Source organism: Passer montanus, unplaced genomic scaffold (genome assembly GCF_014805655.1).
Source record: "Passer montanus isolate IOZ18808 unplaced genomic scaffold, ASM1480565v1 scaffold25, whole genome shotgun sequence".
NCBI classification, from domain to species: domain Eukaryota; kingdom Metazoa; phylum Chordata; class Aves; order Passeriformes; family Passeridae; genus Passer; species Passer montanus.
The window spans coordinates 3,189,690-3,197,179 of NW_024367149.1; positions in this window are offsets into that span (position 1 = coordinate 3,189,690).

Genomic DNA, 7,490 nt, shown 5'->3' on the forward strand with positions numbered 1-7,490 from the left:
CTGAGTGTGTTTCTTCTCTCCCGTCATCCTCCAGAGAGTGCAAACAGCATTCGGGGTGTTTCTGGGGAACTTTGTACAGGTGGAGATACTCGGGCTTTATGGAGCAAATGCCGGCTTGGTGTCACAGCAGGATTATAAACTTGTCTGTCCCCTGATGAACAGGAGTATGGCTCATCAATGTGTGCTATTGCAAAGTTACTGCTCTGAGAAACAGCTGCCAAGGGCAACTGCCCGTGGGAAGGAAAGTGGCACCTGGAGGTGTGACATGGGAACGGCAGTGGCAGCTGGCCAGGGTGTGTGGCACTTCACTCCCAAAGTGGTGCAGGCTGTGGAATGCACAGCCCTATGGATGGTGCAGGGGTTTACCTGCCTGGGAGTGGGCAAACCTGCTATGAACTGAGCCAGGGAGTGATGGGCAGGGGCTGGGGTTAAGCACAGCTTTAGCCTGGCTAGACTTCAGCACTGCAAAAGCTTAGGCTGAGGACCTTGCCCACTTTTGAGAGGTGGAGGGTCTGAATTTAAAAGGAGTTGCTTTCATAGGATGATCGGCTGCAGCATAAGCCAGGTGAAGTCACTTGTTTTGTGTCCTGCTCCTTGCTGTTGAGTGGCTCTTTCAGCTCCACACAGCATTAACTTTGGGGTATTTTCACGGGACATGATCCAACCCAGGAAATGACCTTGTGGTTACACTTCAGTAGGTCCAGCTGACCTGGAAGGCAGTGAGGGAGAAGCAGGGCTGCCTTGTTGAAGGAATTTGGGAGCTTTAAAGGAAGGGGGAAAAGTCCCCAGGACTTTTGCCCTTTGCAGGAAAGAAAACTTTGAAACTAATTTTCTTAGGGGAAACATGTCTGAGTGTGCCAGGGCTGTCACAGACCAACAACAGGGAACACTGGGTTTGTTCACCCCTGCCACCTGTCAGAGATTGAGATTTGTGCAGGGGCTGCAGGTACCAGAGCAAGGGCTGGGTAAGACCCAGTGGGGTGATTTGGGTCGCTCCCTTTGCATCAGCTTTGGCATCTGAATTTAGGCTTCATGAGAAGGAGGGAAAGGACAGGATGTTACATCATTCCCAGCAGCCCTGGGAATGGGACCCCAGGGTACCTGAGCAGAGGGGGCCCCCTTGGAAGGGCTGTGGGCATTTCTGGAGCACAGGTGAAAAATGCAGCTGTTAGCTCTAGTCAAAATCTGCAGCCATGGGATGGGCTGCAGCCCCTGGAGACAGCTGCTAACCCTGCCTGTCCTGCCTCTGCCCTGTGGCAGCTTCTGGTCCCTCTGTCCCTGTGGGAATGTGGGGGTGGCATGAGCCAGGGTACTCTGTGGTACTTGGCAGAGAGTGATGGAGGGATATTAAAGGCTGGGATACTTTCCCAGGGCCCAGGAGGGAGCAGGGAAGGAACAAGTCCAGCTGGATATAGAACAGGGGCAAACATCCATGAGTGGCAAGAGACATGAAGGGAAATCATGCCATCCTTGTCCCCAGGCCATGTGGGGCTGGGGCTGAGCAGGGCTGGGGCTGAGCAGTCCCACCAGGCTGCTGGAAGCCCCACAGCCCTGCAGGAAACACGACTTCCTTTGCCGGCCGGAGCACCACGTCCTGCCCTGCCCAGCTCCCTCCCTTCCTGCCTGGGCACCAGGCCCAGCACGGCTCCAGAGCAGACAGGGTGGCCAGCACAGCTTCCAGCCTGGAGAATGTCCCCCTGGGCAGGAGGACAAAGATGTCCTCGCCCCCATCTGCAGAGAAGGGTTGGAGCACCATGGGTGAGACTTGCTGGGGGTGCCTGTATTGGGCAGTGATTTACAGCACCCCCAGCCTGTGCCCTGCTCCCAGGAGCCCCACAAATTCTTGCTTTGTTCAGGATCTGTGGCATTTACAGCAGGCTGACACCTTCCCCACCCCTGTTGTAAATCCTGATACAATGCAAAGGCTCTGCTGGCATCTAGCCAGTGCCCAGCTCTGCTCTGCCAGAGCGACAAAGACTCCAGGGATGCTGGGCAAGACCCTCACTGGGCCATCACCCAGGGCAGGGGAGGGTAGATGGGGTAGGAGTGAAGTCCACACTTCCCACATCCCACTTGTTGGCTCCCCACTACCCCAAAGCACAAAGGGATGGAGCCACACTGCCAGGAGTAAAATGATATATTTCTTACTGAGAGCTGGATCCTCCAGGGCTGTCTGCAAGGGGCTGCCTCTGATGCCGCCCTGTTTGTGTGTGCACACACACACCATGAAGCAGCACATGTGCATTGACTGTCTCAAGTCCCTGTGCCACTGTGGGGTGGGCAGCAGGCAGAGCCACCACAGGCTTCCCCTGACAGGCCCAGGGCACCCCGTCCAAATGCAGCACTCCCTGCAGACCACACAGGCAGGGCCAGCCCTGTTTCATGTCTCCAGACCGTGTTCCCTGCAGGCTGGAGAGCAGCAGGTCTGTGCCAGGCACCATCTGGCTCCAGCAAGAGAGGAAGCTCTGGTCAGTGGGTCTGGCACTCACAGCATCATCACTTGATCCCCAAAACCACCCCCACCTTCCCTCCACGCCCTTCCTCAGGCACCACCAGCCTGTGGTAGGGTCCCCAGAGCCTGAAGCACCTTGCAGCCTTGCCCAGCTGCAGCACATGGCAAGCGAGGGTTCACGCAGCAGCACAGGGGAAGGGGTGGGTATTTGGGGGTGCAGCTTTGCAAACAGCCACAGCAGGACAGCTCATGCCTCTCCTGCTCTGGTGGCTTTCATGCTGCCCAGCCCCTGCCATCCTGCTGTGTGTCCAGGCACAGCCCAAGTCCTGGCATCAGTGCAGGTCAATGGTCTCATACTCCAGGTTGTCCGAGTCCTCCAGCTCGATACCAGGCACCAGGTTGTAATAGCTGGTGGTCTGACTCATGTAGATCTTCTCCCGGTCAGCAGAGTCCTTCAGGACCTCACTCACGCTCACAGTGTCCACCTCTGGCTCACTGCCCAGCTCCTCTGCCCTTGGTGCTGGGGTGCCCAGCTGCCCTTCGTGGGATGGCACCTGGGGAGTGCTGGGGGATCCCACCTGGATCTCCACCTCCTCGTAGAGGTCTCTGCCACTCTCCAGTGGATCCGCAAAGGGCTGCAGCACGACCTGTTTCCCCAGCAGCACTTTCTTCTCAGTCTTGGAGGGAGCAGCGGGCAGCTCGTAGGGGATGTAGTGGTGGGGCTCTGCAGACACTGGCACGTTGCTCCTCTCTGCCATGGCCCGCTGGCTCTGGGACCTGCTCTGGAGGCTGTAGTTGGTCTTTTTCTTCTGCCGGCAGAAGCACCAAGTGACGCCGGTGAGGATGAGGAGAGGGGGCAGGCAGATGAAGAGGGCGGTGAGGCCGTGCGAGCGGCACAGCTCGTCCCGGGGGATGCTCTGCAGGCCCACGCCGTGGTAGTGCTCCGGTGTGTGGCAGATAACCTCAGCAGCCTGGCTGGACCAGCCCTCCAGGTTGGTTAGCAAAGCACAGCTGCAGTCCCAGCTGTTGTTGGAGAGCTGCAGCTGGAGCAGAGATGGCTTCAGGAGGCTGGCAGGGAGAAAGGTGAGGGCATTGAAGCCCAGGTAGACCTCCTGGACCTGGGAAGATGCCTTCAGGAAGGACCTGGGTAGCTCCTGAAGCTGGTTGCTGTCCAGATAAAGAACCCTCAAATTAGGGGCATTTTCTAAAAAGCTTCCAGGGAGACTTTCCAGCAGGTTGTGACTTAAGTGTAAGATTTCCAAGGCAGGAGGGGCTCCCTGTGCGTTGCTGATGGCCGTGATGCTGCAGTGGGAGAGGTAGAGCTCCCGCAGCCCCTGCACCCCCACCAGTGCTCCCCAGTCTAGCTGGGTGATGTTGGAGCTGGTGAAGTTGAGGCAGCAGCTCTCAGGGAGCGGAGCCTCCCGGAAAGCCTGGTAGTCCATGGGCTCCGAGCAGTTGCAGATGGGCGGTGCTGGGTCAAGGGCAAGGCCGGCAGCGAGCAGGAGGCAGCCCCAGAGGGACACGGTGCCCAGCCCGGCGCCTGCGGGGAGAGCGGAGGGGACGGTGACTGCCTGTGCCACCTGCCCTCCCTGTGCCCCCTGCCCTCCCTGTGCCACCTGCCCTGTGCCCCCTGCCCTCCCTGTGCCGCCTGCCCTCCCTGTGCCACCTGCCTCCCGCTCCCTTTCTCCAGTGGGAAAAGTGACCCCCACTTCTCCCCCCACCACGAAAGGACCCGCTGGCCGCAGATCCTCCCGGTCCGTCCTGCAGTGCCGCCGTTCGCATCCCGCCCCGGCCCCGCCGCATCCCGCCCCGGCCCCCGTCCGGCCCGGCCCATGGTCGCCCTTCAGCCCCCGTGCCCCGTCCCCTCGCAGGGTCCCGCCCGCCATGGACCCTGCAGCCGCCCTGAGCAGCGGAGCCCCCAAAGAACGCTCGACCCGCACTCAATCACCGGGGTGCCCCCGTGTTCTGCCCCTCCTCCGTAAGCCATTCCTTCATCAGCCTTCCCCTCTTCATCCTTCCCCTCTCCATTCCCCAGAAGGAATGTCCCTTCCCAGCCTCTCCCTCTCCACCCCTCTGCCCCGTCAGAAGCCCCGTGTCCCTCCAGTCCTGCCCGTACTCCATCATCGGCCCCCCAAGCTCCTGCAGAAGGGCTGGGCTGGGCTCTGCTGAGTTTGTCACTCCTGGCATGGGGAGAGGGCTCTGCCCAGCTGGGTGCAACTGCCAGCTCGGCTGGGGAAAGGATGCAGAGTGCACATTCCTGCCGGATGGGGACGAGAAGGGCCAGCGTCGCACTCCATCGCTGGACCCCTTATAATTCCCTCCATCCCACACAAGGCCCAGGCTGGTAAGGAGGAGCAGAGGCAGACATGAGCGCTACATCCCTCAGAAAAGCAGTGCTGGAGAGGGGAGCTCTGTTTTCACGCCCTGAAAGTGCATGTGTGCTCGCTACGGGGTGAATTGGGTAAACTGAGGCACGTGGGGTGTACCAACAGCTCTTTGCGTGGGTACCAGTGGAGGTGGGTAAGGTGGGACCTGGGCTGTGCAGTACTCTGGTGCCCCAGTTCCTGGGGTGCCCTGGCCCCTGCTGCTGCCCCAGCTCACCCAAGGGACCAGCCACCCTCCCCATCCTCCTCCTTGGCGGCTGCAGCCCCCTGCTCTGCAGAGCTGTGCTGAGGGATGGGAAAGCCCCACTCCTGAGGGGGCCAGGGCTGTCACCCCAGTCTTGGGCGGCTTGTCTGCACCCCAGTGCTTGGCTGGTGTGGCTCTTGCAGCCCAGGGCTGCAGGGCACACAGCAGTGCCCTGGGAAGGCAGCCCTGGTGCAGATGTGAGCTGGCAGCTGGGTTCAGCTCCCTGCTCCTGGTGTTTTTGAGCATCTCTGAATGCCACGAGGGTGGGGGGACCAGGCCAGGGCTGAGCACTGTGGAGAACAGAGATCCTCTCTGGGCTCCTGTGATATTTTACCACATGCACAAGGGGAAAAAAGTTTCCTAATATCTAGATGGAATTTCCCTTGATGCAGCTTGCGTTGCGTGCCTTTCATGATTTTACTGTACACATCCCCAAAGTGCCTGACTCCCTTTTCCTATAACTCCACCTAACTAGCTGCAGGCAGTCAGGAGCCCACCCCAGAGCCTCCCCTTCCCCAGGCCCAGCAGGCTGGTGATCTTAAACCACAATTCCTCCCACTGCCCCGGATCGGTGATGGGAAAACCCATGGGTGACTGAGATGGGACCCCACGGGGACCCCAGCTGCTGCCAGGCTCCATCCCTCTTGGAGAGGAGGTGCCTCAGCCCGGCAGGACGTGGGCTGTGGGGCCCAGGAACTGGCCCAGAGGCAGCGGGGAGCAGGGGCAGGGATGGCACCTCAGTGCTGGCAGGTCCCCGCTGTCCCCCTGTCCCGGGACAGCCCCTGTCTGTCACATCAGCCCCCACAGGTCCCCCGGGGCTCCCTGTGCTCCGGGGTGCCTCCACCCACACTCTGCCTTCCGACGCTGACTCAGCTCCGGCTGCCCGCAGCCGGGGCCTCCGTCGGTCGGAAAACCTGTGATGGCACCGGCGCGCGGGGAGCCCCGGGCCGATGGAAACAGCAGCGTCCCTGCCTGCTCCTGGGCCCTGTGTGCTGGTGGGCACTGGGTTCGTGTGTGCTTCCCCTGCAAAAGCTGGAAAGACAAGAAAAAATCCAGCCAGATCTGTGTCGTTTCCTCTTTCTCTTCAGGCAGGTTTTCTCGGTTTTTCTGCCGAAAAAAATGTGGAGTTAATTCGTCCCCAGTTCCCTAGAAAGGGGATTTGCTGGGACGAACGGGGCTGTTTGCCAGAGATGCTCATACAAAACCCTCAGCACATGCAGGAGCGCAGTGAGCATCGGCGGCATGCTGAGCAGCAGTGGGGGGAAACTGAGGCACAGAGCCCGGGATGGTCACAGAGTCACTGTGCACGTGGTGTGAGCAAGGGAAGGACAGCAGGGAGAGCAAGGGGCTCTTACAACACTGCTCAGACTCAGCTGTGGGGCTTGTGGCTTTGCAGGCACCTCTGCCAGCTCGTGGGGAGGGAGAGATGCCGAGCGCTCTTCCATGGCCCCTCTCGGGTGACAGGAGGCTGGCCAGGGCCATCAGGGAGCAGTGGGGCCGTGGGGCCTGGCCCGGCTGCACTGCACACCCTGCAGGGCTGGCACCGAGGGGCCAGGATGGTGGATCCCAGCATCCCTGCATCTTCCACCGCTCCCGTGTGCCCGGCGCCCCCGCTGCGAGCCCTTGGCTGGGCCCTGGCACGGAGTGCAAGGCCCGTCGGGAGTGTCTGCCTGCATCCGAGCTTGCCACAAGGGAGGGAGGGCAGGGCAGGGCCCACAGGGGCTTTGACAACTCCCCCTGGACCACAACCTTTCAGTGGGAAGGAGGCGTGAGCTGTTGGTGTGACACACGCTGGTAACACCTGTGAGGGGAAATACCCGTGAGTGGGTGTTGTGTGTGTGTGTATCTACAGACGTGCATGTCATGGGAGACGGGCAGGGAGCTCTGCGTGTTGTGGGGGCTCGGTGTGACCGCAGGAGAGCCCTGACTCAAGAGGAGGTTGTCCCTGTCCGTAGGAGGGGGATGCAGCCGCTGGGGGCACATCGCTGTGTGTGCAGGGGTGGGTCAGGGAGCTCTGCGTGTTGTGGGGGCTCGGTGTGACCGCAGGAGAGCCCTGACTCAAGAGGAGGTTGTCCCTGTCCCTGTCCGTAGGAGGGGGATGCAGCCGCGGGGGACACATCACTGTGTGTGCAGGGGTGGGTCCCAGTGCAGTGCAGTGCAGTGCAGTGCAGTGCAGTGCAGTGCAGTGCAGTGCAGTGCAGTGCAGTGCAGTGCAGTGTCCCAGCTGGCAGAGTGATGCCAGCGCATTCCCGAAATCCCGAACCCCGCCCCGTGCCGCGGCCCCTTTAAGGGCGGGGCGGGGCCGCCCGGGGGCGGGGCCGCGCGGGTGACGTCACCGCGACCCCTGATAAAGGCGGCGGGATTCCCGGGGCGGCAGCGGCGGCGCGCGCCGGCGGGGCCACGTGCGCGG